At 38.4% G+C, this 19,044-nt stretch overlaps 1 protein-coding gene across 2 annotated transcripts in view; it reads left to right on the plus strand.

Moving 5' to 3' along the window:
- PHC2 (polyhomeotic homolog 2) overlaps positions 1–19,044 on the plus strand; it is a 145,834-nt gene that overhangs the window by 35,809 nt on the left and 90,981 nt on the right. Inside the window, exon 2 of one of the 2 annotated variants that reach the window (XM_031962370.1) lies at positions 16,399–16,584. The exons of the other annotated variant lie outside the window; for it this stretch is intronic. The gene's annotated coding sequence lies outside the window, so the exon portion shown is untranslated. The remainder of the gene's footprint in view (positions 1–16,398; positions 16,585–19,044) is intronic. 2 annotated transcript variants of the gene reach the window in all.

Below are 19,044 nucleotides of genomic sequence, written 5' to 3' on the forward strand. Positions count from 1 at the left end.
TATGATGATAATTTTCTTGTTATAGAATTAATTTTATATTTATATATTATTACTAGGTTATGCTATTCTAGTGACTATTATTTCTATTAAGGATATATTTTGCTTCTTATTATGGTTTAGCTTTAGTAAAAGTGATTCATTCCCCTCATAGGCGGTTTCTGCCCCCCTGTAAATGGATATAGTACTGAAGGGGACATCAGATGGTTTAATCTTCGATTGTATTCTTATTATTTGCATAGCTCTGGCTCCCCAAAGGATTGGTCTGCCCAGTGCCTCAGCAGACCTTTTGTATAAACAAAATTGAATCAAGCAGATGAGTGTGCCTGGATAGCAGCCCTGGAATCTCATTGACATTCCCCTACTCAAAGATGTTTTTCCCCAGCCCGCCCCAACACATTCTAGGGTACTCAGCTAGCTCCATTAGGTCCTCTCATCCCTCCTTTACAGCACTGGCCTTTTCATCTTCAAGTAGCAACAAGACCTGGCCCCATTCAACTGCCATTCACAGCTCATTGTCTTTTATGGTCTACAGTTTTGAACATCATATTTCTTAGCTAGAACAGATCTAGGCATCTCTAGCTCAAAATCCCCAATCAGACAGCTCTGTGTCTGGAGAAGAAGTGGGGCTATATGACCAAACAGCGGAATGGGAGATTTGTGAGACCCATAGGTGGATAAAGTAAGCCAGATTACAAATAAAACTAGAATATTGTGATCATGCAAACCCAATTAGTGTTTAGCTAGCATTTTTTTCCAGGAAATTCCCATCTTCTCTTAGATATTTCATTTTCACAGAGTAAGGAGGTAGACTGGATTCTATCCTATGAGTTAAGAACAACCTAATAGCAGGGATGATTGATCCTAATTGACTCTTCTTTGAGCTTCATATATTAAAAAGTCTTTTTATAGTGAGCCAGGATATTGTTAGTTGTTGGGGAGGTGTGAGTTAACTCCCCACAATCCTACAACCTTAGCTTGAATAATAGAAATAATAGAAAATTGGAAAGTTGATAATTAACTTTTCCTGAAGGTGGATAGATGGGAGGTTTTTAGGACTTTGGTATGGTGCTTCTAGGATTCCAGGGAACCTTCTTGGGTAGTTTCTAATTTTCCTGCTTTATTTTTATTCTCTGAACTTCTTTTTAAGCCATCTCAAGAACTGTTTCTGCCTGAAAGTATTGGAATAAAAATTATTTTAGTAAAAGAATGGCCTGTTTCGGGTCTGGGTTGATCTGGGCTCTGAATGATCCATTGTATCACATGCATAATAGCAACCTGGACATCTTTCCTTTGCAGTAAGGTAATAGAGGTTGGAAAATTTAGAATATTTTTGTTTGCTCCTGAATTGAATGAATGGATTGGGGGCGGGGGGGGGGGGGGGGGGGGGGGGGGGGGGGAAGCATTTGTTAAACATTTACTTTTTTTGCACAGCACTATAATAAGCCCTGGAGCTATTAATAGAAAAGTTAGCATCCTTGCTTTCAAGGAGCTCATTCTAATAATAATTTTAATAACTGACAGCTTGCACAGTACCACTCCCCAGTAAGTAATGATTATTGAAAGTGGAGTTTTTACTTTCATCATTTTGTAGTATTAGAATTTTTAGTTCAATTCAATTAAAATTGTAAATGCTTATTAAGCACCTAGGAGGGAGCGTAGTATGGTGGGGAAACAGAATCACAGAATTTTAGCATTAAAAGACATCTTGGTGATCATCTGGTCCAACCTGTACCTGACCAAGAATTCCTTCTGTTGTATCTTTGGCCAGTGATCATGTGTTTTTTTTTTTGTTTGTTTGTTTTGTTTTGTTTTGTTTTGTTTTTGAAGATGTCCCTGGAGCAACTCTTCTACAGGCTTTTCCATCTTTGAATAGCTTTATTTTAGAAAGTTTTTCTCTTTATTGATATGGTCAGTCCTTATGCAGCCTCAGCCTATTGCTCTTGGTTCTGCTCTCTATAGTTCAACAGAATAAATCTGATCCTTCTTCCACATGACAGCACTCAAAGACAGCTTTTGTGATCTTCCTAAGGTACTGTGATTTCATTGTGTGGGGAACTCTGGGTAAGGAAATTGCATATAAAATGAAGACACTGGCTCAATTCTGCAATTTTGGACCTTAGAGAGTTGTCTGGCACACTGAGAAGTTAAACAGCTTACAAGCTTTTATAAAACTTGCATGTATCAAAAGTGGGTCTTGAACTCAGATCTTCATGATTTAGACCATTTCTATGTTTACTATAAAATGTGACATCTCATTAAGTAGTTATGGAAGAAGGGACATTGGTCCCTTTTGATTGTATGGGTTAAATACTGTCTTCCTCCAGAATGACAACTTGTCTCTATATTAAACATCCAATAAGAAAGTGTAAAGTCTAAATTGCCCATCAGGCGACACTCTATTTAAGCCACCAGCCTAGAATTGTGTCTCAAGCACAGGAAGGACATAGCCCTTTCTTAAAAGGTTACATGTATCCCAGATGGCCACCAGAGAGCACCCATCCTGCAAATATATAGTTGCCACCTTATGTTATCAACTTGGATTAACTCCTTTTTAGCCAGGTCCAAATTTAATGTAGGAAATGAAATGAAATATTGCTCAGAATATTAAAATAGGGAATCTACTGTACGGACTCTCATTCCTCTCTCACCTCCATTTCATCTGTGTTCTAATCTCTACTTTTCATTGCATTCATGAATGTAGAATTTACTGTGCTATGATCACAGGGTTAATTATACAGAGAATAAAATGGAACATTAACTAAACTATGTGAAGCCATTTGTTCCACCCATATCATAGCCCTCTTCCCATTTCCCTTACAGATCTTCAAGTGTCACCAGAAGGAAATCAACTTATACACACTGAGGGAAACAAATAGGGGTTGGAATGGACACTGTCTCAGCAACATGGATTAAGAAAGAGAAATGGAGGATAATGAAGAGCTTCCACTCTCTGACTCATGGTCTACAAGAGATGAGTTTTATCCAACTCACCAGTTCAAACACATTCCTAATATTTGTTAATCCTAGCAACTCTGAAATTTTTTCTCCTCCTGTCTCCTAGTCATCATTTCAACTCTAGAAAAGCTCAGGCTTTTTCTTGACTATGCTGGAAAGAGTTTGAATGGCAAGAAAAAAAAGACAAGGAGGAAGCAAAGGGGGATGTTGCATGTATCATACAAATAGTTCCCCATAGGGACAGCTAGATGGCTCAGTGGATAGACCACTGGCCCTGAAGTCAGGAGGACCTGAGTTCATATGTGACTTCAGACACTTAATACTTTCTAGCTGTGTAAGCCCTGGACAAATCACTTAATCTAATTGCCTCAGCAGATCTCTCCCTCCCCCCCCCAAAAAAAATAAATAGTGCTCCCTTACCTTGCCACATTATTAGTATATTCTCCTTTAGTCCTAGTGAAGAGGAAGGGATAACTCCTTTCTGTATTAAGATCATCAGAAACTTCTTGGCCTGTCTCTCTCTCTTTGAATTATCTCCTTGGAACTAGGAGGGACAAAACAATTAAAGGAAAGAAAGAAGACAAGGAGAGGCATAGAATGTACAAGGAGTATCCTATTTTATAGACGAGAAGAGGGAACTCATAGACATTAAGAAACTGCCTACAGATTCACAGTTCACAAGGATCAACCCTTGGACACCTTTCTACATGAACTTTCAGGTCTTCATAAGTTATAAAATTCTGAAAAGTTCTTTTTAGTGACAAATACTTAACTACTTTCACATCCCAAGGAAATTGAGAGAGCTTCATCAGAAGCTTTATCTTTTCACATTGACTTGAGAGATTATATCTACTTCTCAAGACCATATTCTAAAGCACTGTTACATCCCTGGTGTTAAGAGTTATTCTACTCACTTTATTACAATGGGTTACCACCAAAGAGAGTTCTGTTTAAAGGACATCATCTGACCCATGAGCTACATCTAAATTTATATTATGTCATTTGCATTTTAATGGAATTATAATGTAATTTTTTTGTATTTCCTAATTTTTTTATACATGTGCTCTCATCCGTCATAGATTAGAAATATCAAAAATATGCCATATCTGCAACATTCTCAAGTGTAACCCAAATCAAAATATAATTGGTAAATATTTTATGCAACAAATGCATGTATAAATTATATTTACATAGAATTATATGTGATATTTTATAAAACAAAACATTTTAAAAGTAAGTCAATATGAGGCTTTGAGGGATCCTTATATGAGAATCCATGTCTGCCATTTATTTCTATTTGAATTTGACACCTTTGATATAGATGGTCAAGAATCATCTCTCACATTCGATCTTAGATAAGCATTTTGGAAGCAATTATGCTCAACTTTCAGTCTGAAAATCTTGAAGGAATTCTATTAAAACTACTGGCTGTATAAAAATCAACTGCATAAGACATATTGCTGTTTGAGGCAATCATACTAAAGCTTTACAGATTGGCTGAGATCTTCCTAGTAGATTACCACATTATTGCTAAACCTAAAAAGCAAAAAAAATATCATTTAAAATAAACAGACATCACATTTCCTGATTCATTCAACTAAGTAAGTCTAAAACAAATTGATACTTAGAGTCTTTATTGGTTTAGCAGCAAGTGAAAGTAGCACATGGCTATACTCAAAGTTTGAGGGAAATGTTGTACCTTCCTGGGTCTTACATCTCAAATAGAAGACCAGAGTCTTAAGTTATCATAGAGACCAGTCTCTCACCACTCACTCAGCCCATATTCACAACAGCCTCAAACCAATAAACAGGAGCTCTCCAATGATGAAATTAAAATAACATGTTTAATCTCACTGCCAGGAATCCTTTGACAATGATAGAGATAACTTTCATATTCTTCCCCCCTGGAATTTGATTTAGTCTTTGTGCCTGTGAAAACAAGTGACCTACCAAATGGTTCTCAAAGCAGAGAACATAAGGGGATACATTGAATTAATCTCAGTAGAAAAGTTAGTTCTTGGTCTCAAATTCATATAAGAACGCATAATGTGGGAAGAAATATAGATAATCTTTAGGAATACAGAGGAGGGGATGAATTTTAAAAATCTGGACATGGAATTAATAGGACCTGGTAACTAGTTGGATATGAGAGGTAAGAGAAAGAGATGAGTCAAAAATAAGATGAAGAACAGGGAAGACCAACCACATAATGATGTTATGAATAGAAGTAATGAGGTAAGAAGAAAATTTAGAGAAAAAGATCAGTTTGATTTACTGTGCAGGCTAGTGGAACATAGATGTAGATATGGATCTTAGAGAAATAGTCAGAACTGGAAACATAGATTTGGAATTCATTTAAACCAGAGACTCTTAATCTGAGGTCTGTAAACTTGTTTAGTTTAAATGTTTTGAAAATTCTATTTTGACATAATTGCCTTTCTTTGTAATACTATATATTTTACTTTATTCATTTAAAACATGGATTTCACTAAAATTCAATCCCCCGATCTATATAGAAGTGGCAACTTTAATTGTGGAATTGTTGAATAATTGAGGAGAAAGTATAGCAATATAACAGAAGAGATTGTAGCCAAGGACAGATGCTTGGAGAAAATCCATACTAAAAGATCAGGATGAGAAGCAAATGATAGAGAAAAGATCAAGATTGAATTATTCAAGATGTAACAGAGTCTAGAAAGTGTGGTTTCTCTGAAATTGAGGGAGGAGAGAGAATATAAAAATAGGAAATGTACTGTGTCAAAAACTGCAACAATATCAAGGAGGAGGAAGACTGAGGGGAAAATAGCCATTGGTACTTTTTTAAAGGTAATATTAAAAGAGTGGGAGGAGAAGAAGCCATATAGCAAGGTTTGATGAAGGACTTGAGTGGTCAAGTGGAAGTAGTCTGTCTACACAGCATTTCCCAGAATTTTGGCCATAAAAGGGTAGAGAGAAAAATAGTAGCTGGATTGGGGTAAAAAGGGCAAAGGAAACAGTTTTTATTTGTTATTAAGATTGGGGAGACATGAGCATGTTTGTAGATAGATGGGAAAGGACTAAGGCTAAGGGAGTGATTGAAAAAAGGATGAGTGATGGATAAAGGACTTGAAGAAAATGAAGTGATAGAATTAAGTGCCCAGGAAGAAGGATTATTCATAGTGAATAGTAGGCATAACTCTTCAGTGACAGGAGGAAAGGAAAAAAGAGATAGTGGTATTGCTGAGAAATTTTAAGGAATGGAGCTGAGGAAATTGTCATGGAATGGCTCCAATTTTTATGTGAAGTAGAAAAGTTATCTTATTTAAGTATGGAAAATAGTTGGTGACAAGAGGGGAAAAAAAAGCATTGGAGCCATCACTATGAAGAGTGAGATATGAAGTCAAAAAGAGTAGACTAAAAAGATTGTTGAATAGATTAAAAGGATTGTTGAATTGCAGTAAGAGCCTATTTGAGGATTTGGATTCTACACCTGAGCAAAGGTCCCTTTAGGGAGGTCCCTCTCTTATAGTACAGACTAATCCCTCAAATGCCCAGGGGAAAGAGGATGAATTTCACCTGAGTTGCTGCTTTCTTAAAGGGAAGACTCTACCCTAGTAGTAATGATATTCTTCCTTTTCACATTGTATTAATTTGGGGTTCCCCTACCTTAGAACATCCTACGGAAGACACTCTTAAGTGGCTAAAAATATCTGTGAACAATGGACACGTTACCATAGAGCCCTGAGGAAGTCCTTTCAGAATCTCAAAACCCAAAGAGGTCCCCAGAAAAACTGGGGAAGCAAACTATAGGATCTTTTGCATTGTCCAGATAGTAGTAGTTGTCAACCAGTTTTCTAGCCTCAAGATGTATTCACCCATGTTTCATGAGTGTTTGCTCTCTTGCTCATTGGACCCAGTGTTACTATAAATCAGAGAGTTGGGGCAGTCAGCTTGTCGGGGCATAAAGGCAGCAATTTTTTCCAGCATCCCTAACAAGGGCACCAGTGCTTCACACACTGCCTAGAGACAGTATATTATAAACATGCAGTACCTGGGCTGGCTCACTGCACAGAGATGGTAGATCTGGAAGGGGCGGGAGGAGGAGGGACAGTAAATAAGGAGAGCAAGAGTGAGACCTCACTGGGTCCTTTTGGGCAGCTGTCTTTGATTATCTTTGTGTTTTCCTATTTTGTGTATATACTTGGCTTTGTGCGTTGGTTTGTGTGGTGAACTGCTTGAGATCGTTAGCCCAAAGGATGTCCATTAAAAAGGTGTTTGAGAGCTGGTTAGCAATAGTTACATTCTTGAACAAGAACTTTTGAAGTCTCTGTTATTAATTGGGCACACCTATGTTAGAGGTCACCTGATGAGACTTATACCTACTGCATAACAAAACAGCAGAGACAGGAAGGTAGAAAATGACTACCATCTGATCAGTCATGTGAAGAAAAAGAAGAGTAGTTTAGGAGTTAAGAGCTGAAATCTTACTTGAGATCTTACAAATGACGATGAGGGCAGCATCTGTTAGATAAGGGCTTTGTTTGGAAGCTGCTAATTGCAGATCAAAGGCAGTTGAGCAAGGAGTCAAATAAGCATTTTAGAAATTTTAAAACTTCCAAAGGAGCCCCCAGAATGAACAGGCATGGCAAGTAGATTGCCATGGCATAAATTGGGAGTTCACCACCAAAGGCTGGCCGCAAGAGCAAGAGTATATCTAAAGTCCAACAAGAATGGAGGAAAGAAATGTTGAAGAATTTAAGATATTACATTCTGTTGACACATCTAGTATGAATCTTCCCTGGCTTCCCATTGCCTCTTGGATAATCTTAGAAAATTGCTTTGAGCACTGAGATAATTTACTCATGATCAGTAATGTGTGTAAGAAGCAGAGCTTGAACCCAGCTCATTATGATTCCCAAACTGGCTTCTGTCCATTAAATCCCTCTGCCTTTTAGGTGTTAGGGATAAAAGGGAAGAGTGCTATTCCCAAATATCCAAAGGGTATGTATTCAAATCCCACCTCTGACTCAATCTGTGTGGCCTTGGGCTAATCACTTAATTCTCTAAACTTCAGTTTCTTCTTTTGTAAAGATAAAAGGATTTATATGGGAGGGTTAGACTAGATGGCTTCTGAGGTATCTTCCATCTTGATTTTCTCCTAAAACAAAATGATCTCAAGGACCTTGTAATAAATTTAATTGAAATGTGACTCATCCTGCTACCAACCTTGAACATGCTGGTTAAAATATGGAGAGTTTGTAAGAAAACTGATCTAGTAGGAAATTAGGGATGATGATGCTGGGTGGGAGCTTTTGAGAACTAATACTCCTTGGTTCTCTCTGTTGCTTAGGACTTTGAAAGTTTGCAAAGAGGAACAGCTAGTTGGCGTAGTGGGTAGAGTATTAGCCCTGAAGTCAGGAAGACCTGAGTTCAAATGTGCTCTCAGGCGCTTAACACTTCCTAGCTGTGTGACCCTGGGCAAGTCACTTAACCCCAATTGCCTCAGGAAAAAAAAAAGTCTGCAAAGTGTTTTCACATAAAACTTTTTATCTGATCATCACAGTAACTCTGGACTGTAGGGAAAAGCAGGTATTATCTCCTCCATTTTACAAGTGAGAAAACTAAAGCCAAATGGCCATATGGCTAGTAACAGTCAGAGGCTTGGCTATTACCCAAGTCTTCTGTTTCGAAGTCTGATTTCTTTCCACTACATCAGCTCCTTAAAGCCAACCTGAAAAAAATTATATTGATAAGGAAGATCAAATTATTAAAGATTGTTGAGTATGAAAATAAGAATAATGAAAATAGCCTATAAGAAGTATTAGTCTTGCAGTAAAGTGCAGAATCCTTTAGAGGAAATAGGACAGATCTTTCTTGTTCAGTTTTATAGGCTAATATATTCTTATAGCTTTTTTCAGCTCTTCCCAATTTCTCCTTTGCCTCTAATCACAGTTTTCTGCCTGTATTTCTTCTATATCATTTTTCAGATAACCATTGTCCACAATTACTCAAGACATAATTCTAACCTAGCATCTTATTGTATTTTGCCAGCCCCGTTTGCTAGTCTCCCTAGTGACTAGTCACTTTCTAATCAAGTCCAAGTTATACATTTTCATGAGAGAAAAAGGCAGTTTGGTAAAGTAGGAAGAATACTATATTTGGAGTCAGGAGATCCAAGTTCAAATTCTGACTTTGCCACTTACTGCTTTTGTGAAATGAGGCAAATGATTTAACATTTCTGGGCCTTAATCTCTTCATCTGTAAAATAAATGAGTTGAATAGTTCTAAGGTCCTTTCTAGCAATAAATTTTATGACCTATTTTATAGTTTCATTGATGTTTTTTGTGCTTACTTCAGTATCATCTTTGAATATGACTTCCCTTCTCCCTTAGCTTTCCCTTGTAACAAAAAAAGAAAAATTTAGCAAAACTTCCTAATACTGCCCAACATATTGAGATATACAACCCAGGCCCACAGAATTCTTTACTTTTCCAACAAAAGGAGAAGCTTGTATGTCATTAATTTCCTCTAGATTGAAGATGGGTTCTGATAAATAGTCTTTAGTTTCATTTTATCATTGATTTCATATAAATGCTACACATATAGATCCTAGGTTCATTCTCCTAGTCCTAACTCCGCAAGTAGGTTCCTTCAAGCAAGATTACATCTCATAGAGTTCTAGTAGTAATACTAAGGGTTCGGGAGTGATTTTTTTTTAATGCTGTCACATATTAGCTTCCATTTTGATATATTCCCTTTAATATCAATTGCCAGTACTAAGTAATAACTTGCCATTATCAATTTGACCATTTGTTTTTCCCCAATATCAGTTAACATCAGTTAATTTAAACAAAATGATATTTATTGGAAAAATTTATTAAAACCAGAGTACAAAATATTTTTTCCTATCAGGAGCATACTTTTCCCTTTATTAGCTTGTACTCTGAAAATTGTGGGCTCCAACTCAAAATGTTTACTACTTAATATTCAGCCTCCAAATTCACTTCTGAGTGTGACATAGTATATAGATGAATTGGTCCTTTGCTTGTAAAACATGAAATCTTAGCTTCTGTGTTAACTCACTGCTAGATTGCAATCTGATAGATCTCTTCTGGATTATGCTGGTCCCTCACTTAGGGACCAATGCAACTAATAGTTGGAGTGGCTTTGGCAGTCTCTGCCATGAAGTACCATTGCAGAACCTTTGGTGACTCTTCAAAGTTTGCCTGGTATATCATATCTCTCTGCGTGTGTCTCTTGTTTCTCTCTTAACATTATTTTTAAATAGTATTTTATTTTTCCAAATACATATATAGTTTTCAGCATTTTCTTTTGTAAGATTTTGTATTCCAAATTTTTTTCTATCCCTTTCCTTCCCTTCCCCTTTCCCAAAATAGCAAGCAAACTGAAATAGGTTAAATATGTGCAGTCCTTTTAAACATATTTTTATATTTGTCAAATTGTGTAAGAAAAATCAGACCAAAAGGAAAAAAACATGAGAAAGAAAAAAACAACAACAAAGGTGAAAATAATATTTTTCAATCCATATTCAGTCTCCATAATTTTCTCTCTGGATAAGGATGGCATTTTCCATCCCAAATTAATTGGGATTATCTTGGATCTCTGCATTGCTAAGAAGAGCTAAGTCTGTCATAGTTGATTATCACATAATCTTGTTTTTGTGTACAATGTTCTCCTGGTTTTGCTCACTGCATCAGTTTGTGTTTCTCTAGGCTTTTCTGAATCAGCCTGTTCATCATTTTTTATTGAACAATAATATTTCATTATATTCTGTTGTGACATGGGAGCTACCTGCCAGTGGCTGTTGGAGGTCTAACGCAAGACTTGTAGAATGGATCTCTTCATGTGAGAGGATGATGATGATGATACAAAGAGACTGAGAGACAGTTGCTCTGACCTCTCTCCTCTTCCCTCTAATTTATTTCATTCCCAATCCACAAGGAACATCTGTGAAGGTTGCTTTGCAACTCCTTCAAGTGTTATGATTCACAATTGTGGAGGCTCTCAGAGAATTGACCTGCCCCTTCACTTAGGCATGATCCTTAATAATATTCCTTATTCAAACATTCCCCATTTAGTGGGCATTCACTCACTTTTTCTTGCCACTACAAAAATAGTTGCTACAAACATTTTTGCATATGTGGGTCCTTTTCCCTCTTATTATGTCTTTGAAATACAGACCTAGTGGTGACACTGATGGATCAAAGGGTGTTTATACCCCTTTGGATTTCTCTGTGTTCTTGGTATATCATCTCTAATATTCATTCACCTAAGAGCAGGAAAAAGATACTACAGGAATGGAATCATAGGCTCCTTTGTTTCATAGCCAATAGTGTAGTAGTAGCCTAGGTGGGGAGATGACAGCCACAGAAATGCCTGTCACTGCACTAAGGGGCTACTTTCTCCCTATCTGGACATCCACAATGCTGTTTCCTTTTCACTCAAAAGTTGCTAGTAAGAGATAGAAATTTCTCTTTCTTCAGTAGCTAATTAAAAACTTTTTTCTTTATCATAAGGGAGACACAGAATATCAGCACATTCTCTGAGTTGGGGGCTAGTTCCCTCCGTTACATGGCCAGAAGTAGACCTAGAAAGGCTATCCACATGCATATAGCTGACAAAGAATACTGAAAATACCATGAGGACAAATGAATGAATGAAGAAGAGTTTATTGTACCAAGCATTGTGCTGATCATTAACACAAATGCAAACAAGATAGTCCCTTCACTTAAGGAGCTTATTTTCTAATGGGTCAGGGGATTCCATGTGTGCCAATATAGTTTGGAAATGACGGCAATAAGGAAACCTGGTTCCAGACAAGAAAAAGGGAAAACTGACCTAGTAGAACCTAGGGTCCTAACGTCAGAGTCCAGCTGCAGCTTCTACCCTTCTTTTCTACTACTACTCCATGGGAACACTCAAAATGAAGCTAACCCTACTTCCTTTTGCCAGTCATCCTGATAATTTTAAAAAATGATCTTGTCCTTCCCAAGCCTTGAACAAGATTATGTGATAATCAACTATGACAGACTTAGCTCTTCTTAGCAATGCAGAGATCCAAGATAATCCCAATGAATTTGGGATGGAAAATGCCATCCTTATCCAGAGAGAAAACTATGGAGACTGAATATGGATTGAAAAATATTATTTTCACCTTTTTGTTGTTTTTTTTTGCATGACTGAGTCCACTATTATCTTGATGGCTTTGCCCTAGACACATAGTACACATTATCAATGGCTTTCTCAAAATGTGGTACCCAGAACTGAACAAAATACTTTTCCCTCCACTTAATAGTATTTTATATTTTCCCAATTATATGTTGAATTTTCAACACTCATTTTGTAAAATTTTGAGTTCCAAATTTTTCTCCCTCCCTCCCCAAGAGAGCAAGCAATCTGTATGAATTATAGGTGTACAATCATGTCAAACATATTTCCGTATTAATCATGTTGTGAAAGAAGAATCAGAAAATAAGAGAAAAACCATGAGAAAGAAAAAAATTTTATGGTGAAAATGCAATGTGTAAATCCATATTCATCTCCATAGTTCTTTGCCTGGATGTGGATTGCATTTTCCATTACAAGTTTATTGGAATTATCTTGAATCACTGTATTGCTGAGAAGAACTAAGTCGTTTATAGTTTGAGCATCACACAATATTGCTGTTACTGTGTACAATGTTCTCTTGGTTCTGCTTACTTCATTCAGAATCAGTTCATACAAGTCTTTCCAGGCTTTTCTGAAATCATCCTGTTCATCATTTCCTATAGAACAATAGTATTTCATTACATTCATATACATAATTTATTCAGTAATTCCCCAATTGATGGGCAGCCTCTCAATTTTCAATTCTTTGTCACACAAAAAGAGCTGCTATAAATATTTAAACAAATTTTTTTTTAAATGGGGTCTGACCAGGACAGAGGATGGCTTTGTATTTTAGGTGCTATATAGCTCTCTTGACAAACTAAGATCAGGTTAGCTTTTTTTCCTTTTTGGGGGGGAGATGTTATACACTGTTTTCTACAATTTACAGACCCTTGTATTTTTTTTTTTTTCATTTTAGCTGTCTAGTGATATTTTCTTTAGCCTTCACATGTGTTCTGCTCATTTATCTATTTATTTATTTTGATGAGATACTTGGGATTAAGTAGGTGTCTGAGGTTGTATTTGAGTTCCAATCCTCCTGACTTCACCTTGCTAATTTTAATGCTCTTGTTAGATTCAAGATCTTGATTAAGTTTTCTGGATCCTGCCTTTGTCATCCAACAAATTAGCCATCCCTCCCAATTTTATATCATCTATAGACTTAATAAGCATATGCTTTCATCCACCAATAAAAATTAGAAACAATATAAGGGCTAATGAGGGTAACTAGCTCATTTTAGAGCATTTTTAAGTTAACAAAATAGCTGTTAAGAGTAGCTGGTGTAAGTAATCTCATTTACAAAAGAGGATCCTTAGACTCAGAGATGTTGAGTGACTTGCCCAAGATAACATAACTAGTCAGTGATGGCTTCACATTCATAGTGCTTTTCATTACTCTCCTCCCTGAGCTCATTTACTTGTTACAAATATTCCGGAACCTTTTTCGAATGTTGGACCTGTGTTTGAGAAAACATATTGAGCTTCTTGGAGGGAAGTAGGCATGGGCGGAGGAGGGCGGGGGGGGGGGGGGGGGGGGGGGGGGGGGGGGGGGGGGGGGGGGGGGGGGGGGGGGGGGGGGGGGGGGGGGGGGGGGGGGGGGGGGGGGGGGGGGGCGAGGGAGTGAGGGAAGGACTGTGTCTTCTTTTTCATTATCTCCAAAAACCCTCAGCATATGGTGGCTGCTCAATTAAGACTGGCTGCCTGGAAGTGGAAGGCCACTGTAGAAATTCAAAGCAACCGCATGGCTGAATTCCCCAGAACATAAATCTCCCATCTGGGTCAGGTTACAATTCAGAAGACAAGAGCAGTCATTCTGAAGCTGAACTGCTTCCCCCTAGCTTTTTGGAGTTTTTGGAGGCACTAGTGTCTCACATGTAGAAAGAGCTGCCTTCTTGTGTGGGCATCAGCCTGGCCAAAGATGGCAGTTGAATTTTTCATGGCTTGTCTACCACCAACCATCCTTGGCTCATCATCCTGCTGATGAGTCTGAGCTTCCAGGAATGGATCCAGCTGTAATTATGTGGCTCCTCAGAGCTTTGAATTTGCAAATAAGTGACAGTGATGATGATAATGTAATCATAACGATGACCCTCCCGCTCTCACTGATGCGCGCTCATGTTGCCTCGTATGGTAGAATAAAGAACCTGCTGGACTGAGACTCAGAAAAGCCTGATTTAAATCCTTACCTACTCTGGGAAAACAGGCATGTTCCTGAATCTTCCTGAGTCCCAGTCTCCTCTTAGTACAATAAGAGAATTGTACCAGATAGTCTCTTAAGGTCTTTACTATTCTGGAACGGTATGATTCTGTTATTCTAATTGAAGGTAATTAGTTGTTAAGCCCTGCCCACAAGAATGGAGCACAAAACCTACATGTCTCCAGGGAATGGTTAGCTTAATAAGCCTGTTTCAGAGACCAGCAAGCTGGGAAATGGCGACTAGGTAGAGGGGGAGAGTTCAAAGCTGACTTCTCCCTCCAGAGAAAGCACAACCCCAAATTTCTGGGAATTTTGCATGTTCTTTCCTGCTGTCTGATGTCAAAGTGATCCACAGAAGAACCCTTGCCTTTGAAGTGAGTGGCTTATAAAGATCAGTGTCAGTGTGCCTGAAGTTAAATGCCTTGGAGCTCAGGGGAACTGCTCTAGAGGAAATACTCCCTCAGCCTAGGGACCTTCTCTGCACTCCAGATTCTCCTGATAACCCTGTGAGAGGGCTCCAGCAATGCACATAAGGCTTCTTTTATGAACTTGAGCCTCTTCTCCTTATCCAGAGAGTTGTCTAGCTAAATAGAGTGGCTGGGTTGAGGTATAAGAAGGGACACGGATCCTAATAGGTCACATCTATTTTCATTTACCTTCTGAAAGAGGATTAAAAAGAAAATTCAATTTTGCCTAATGCTTTCCCCAAATGGCTAATTTATATGCTAATTAGCCAGATAGGAATCAATGAAGCCTGGTAATCAATATGATATCCCAGGCACCAGCAATGAAATTCATTTTGAGATGCACTGCCAGTGGAAATGAAGCAATTATGCAGAATAAATGGGGCTGCTCAGGGACTAGAGCATCTCCAGACTGCAAATGGATATAACATTTCTCCTTGTCTTTCCCCTCTCCTCTATTCCATACTCCATTGATTCTAAACACCATTCAAGGCACTTAAGAAATCATGTCTAGTTTTCTTGTCTTTAAATGCCTGGTCTTGTCATCCAGTTGCAGCATCACTACTAGGGGATCATGGTCTTGTGTAGGGAAATGGACCAGGGGCAGTTGCAGAATCTGAAAGGTTCTGCTCATGTACTAGCAACTACAGATAGCTTTTCTTAGATCTCCGTGGTTGTTAGTGCTCTCTCCTTCCTCTTCAAATTATCACAGATATATTTATCTGTTTATATGTATCTCCTCAGTGTAATATAAACTTCTTAAGGACACAGGCTGCTTTTCATTTTGCCTTTGTGGGGCAATTGGACAGCACAGTGGATAGAGCCCTGGGCGGGGATTCAGGGAAGACTTCTTTCTTCATGAGCTCAAATCCAGCCTAGACATTTCCTAGCTCTGGGATCCCTGGACAAGTCACTTAACCTTTTTGCTTCTGTTTTCTCATCTGTAAAATGAGCTGGAGAAGGAAATGTCCACTCCAGTATCTTTGCCAAGAAAATCCCAAAATGGCATCAAGAAAGGCCAAACACTTGCCATTTCCTTCTTCAGCTCATTTTACACATGAGGAAACTGAGGTACACAGGGTTGAGTGATTTGTCCAGGACCACACAGAAAGTCTCTGAGGCTAGGTTTGGATTCTTGTCTTCCTGACTCCAGGCCTAGAGCTCTATCCATTGAGCCACCTAGCAACCCATGCCTTGCATATAGCACTTAATAAATATTTGTTGGATAGGCTATTTTTGAGGGGAAGTAAAGCTCATAGATAGTAGAGAATTAAAAAGAGCTAAACAGAAGACAGTGACCTAAGTGGGAGGAAATTATAAAATCATAGGAGCATCGATTTAGAGCTAGATGGAACTTTAGAAGTCATTAACTTATTAGGAAACTGAGGTCCTGATTAGCTTTGGGGTACAAGTTGACATTGAAGTCAGCCCCAGCATATCTAGATATTTTAGTCTAGCCCTGGGAGGTCTAGTCCACCTTTGGCTTTGATCTAATGACTCATATACATGTTATCACAAAACTCATATCCACTGTAAAACAGAGTGCACTTTTTGTTTGGCTCTTATTCCTCAAACATTCATTACCAGTTCCTCACATTTAGCCTAGATTTATTAGCATGGACTTTTATATTGCAGGCTCCACATGAAAAAAGAAGTCCCTTTTGGATGGGAAAACCTGTTCCAGCCCAAAATTACTCTTGTCTTCTTTGAAGAATGTCTCCAATTGTCTTGGTACCTGAACCTTAGTTGGTTAATTTTTCGTGGTATGAAGACCTTGTTGTTGTCTGGTACCCTACAGCATCCCTTTATGTAGAGACTGGGGTAAGTAGGATTTTGTCACCCGGCCATCTTAGATGAGTAGGATTCTCCAACTCTATTTTCTTGGGAGAGGACAGAGTATAGCTGATATTGTAATATGATTCAAGCAAATGAGACTGCCTGGTCATTCCTGATTATAACTACTAGAATATGATCATCTGCTCTTTGGGGGTAGGCAAGAGCAACATAGAAATGGTGGTATTAGTCTATGGTATTAAACAGGAAAAAGCAAGGGATAAGCATTTACATTGTGTCTCTTTTTGTGCCAGATACTGTACTAAGCACTTTTCAAATATCTTTACCAGAACCCTGTGGGATAGGTGCTTTTATTAGCCTTTTTGAGAATATTATCTCCCACAGTTGAATAAATTGAGGCAGATAGAAGTGACTTGCCCAGTGTCACACAGTTAGGAAGTCTGTCACACAGTTAGGAAGTCTTGAAACTGGATTTGAACTCAGGTCTTCCTGACTCCAGACCCAACACACTATCCACTGTGTCACCAGCAGCTTCCAATAGCTGTGAGAAGGCCACAACACACTACAAATCAGGAACTATGAAGAAGAATATAAACATAATTACTGAAAAAGGTAAACTGGTCATGATTGAGAATGAAGGATACCCAATAGCTAGCATGTATGGGCCCTCATGTATCAAGAGAAAGTGAGGAAGATCCACAACATCTGGTGAACTCTTGTGAGCATCTGGTAAGAAGGGCACATGAGGGGCTGGCACAGATGCCTGTTGTCTAAATAATTGGAGGAAGTTTCCATGTTGTCAAGGCCACAGATCTTTTGCATCGAGTATTGAATAAGGACTTTGAGTAATTTTTTCTGTGGTAGTAAAGACCTGTGTGGACCCATTCCCATATTCTGAGTTGGAACCTGCTAAATAAGAGCAGAATGGCAGAGCAGTTAAAATGACTTATTCAAGTCACAAAATGAATAAGTAGCATAGGCTTGAATTGAGATAATCCTGAATCCAAGTCTAGCACTCTAACCATCAGGCAGTACTGCTTCTTTGAGTGAAATTTAGTTCAATACACATTTTTTAACACCTGCTGTATGTAAGATACTGTGCTAGATGCTGGTGATTTGTATCACGTGGATAAAGACAAGGTCTCTGCTCTCTCATAGTCTTACTAGGTACTCTGGAAATAGGACATGAATATGAATAGTGTCATCCAAGGCAGAATATGATAGGGACAAAGGAAAGATCCAAAGTGCCCTGGGCAAATCTGAGGAGGAAAAAATAGTTTTGGCTGAGGTGGTTTCATGGAGGAGGCAGCACCTGAGGTCTTAAAGAAAGAAAAGTATTTCATTGAGTAGAGGAAGGAGAGAATTTCTAAATAGGGAATAGACTGTTCACATGCATAAAGATGGAAGACTATATAATGATACTGAGGGAGTTCAAGAAGCTTGGCTTAACTCATAGACTCACAGTTTATATTCACAAAAGGGAACCTCTGGGAGCTTCTGAGATGTGATGGAGGATTGGACTGGAATAGTGGCCATGGGGATAGTAAAGAGAGGACAGAATCTAGGGATAGTAGATTTGTAGAATGAATGGGATTTGGCAACTGACAGAATATGGAGGATAAGGGAGAATGAAGAATCAAAAATTATTCCAAAGCTTCAGACTTTAACTTCAAGTCAAAATTCGTAAGATCATCAAAGGCAAGAGAAAAGTTAGCAAAAGGGGCATTTTTTTGCAGGGGAAATAATCTAAGTTCAATTTCTGACATGCTGATTCTTTAGTAAGATATCCAGATGAAGACATCCAACAGAAATATAGGCAACTCATAAATCTATGGATGTGATAATTGGCATCAAACAATAGAAGGAATTTAAAAAGGGAAGAATACCCTAAGAGAAAAGAGAAAAACAAGAACAAAGTCTTGAGAGAATGGCCATGTTTATAGAGGGAAGCCTATCCCAGGCTTCACCCTTCCCAGAACCCACTAGTATTGGGAGCCAGAGTGAACTGGCTTCAGGGAGTCCACTCTGGGCTGTCCATATTCCAGCTTCCTTCAGAGTCCTCCCTTTTTCCCAACCTTATTGCCAGCTTTTCTGGACGCCCACCTTCATGCCTGTCCTTATGGGAGCCAAGATCACCAGCTCTTCTCTGACCTTTGGACCTATTCCCTTACTTCCTAACAGTTGTAGATTCATTCACTGGTCATCTTAGAGCGAGTAGCTTCAGTGGATTGGTGGGAGTCAGAAGTCAGACTAATAGGGATTCAAGAGAGAAGGAGCTTGGTGCAAAGGAGTACAAAGATTTTTAGGTTGTGGGAAAAGGAGACAAGCATTTCCGTAGCACCAATTATGGGCTAGGTTCTGGGTTCAAGCATTCACACATATTATCTCATTTGATCCTCACAACAATTCTGAGAGGTTAAGTCCTATTATTGTCCTCATTTTGCAGATGAAGAAAATGAGAAAGGTTTAAGTGACTTGACCAGGATC

Source organism: Sarcophilus harrisii, chromosome 3, assembly GCF_902635505.1.
Source record: "Sarcophilus harrisii chromosome 3, mSarHar1.11, whole genome shotgun sequence".
NCBI classification, from domain to species: domain Eukaryota; kingdom Metazoa; phylum Chordata; class Mammalia; order Dasyuromorphia; family Dasyuridae; genus Sarcophilus; species Sarcophilus harrisii.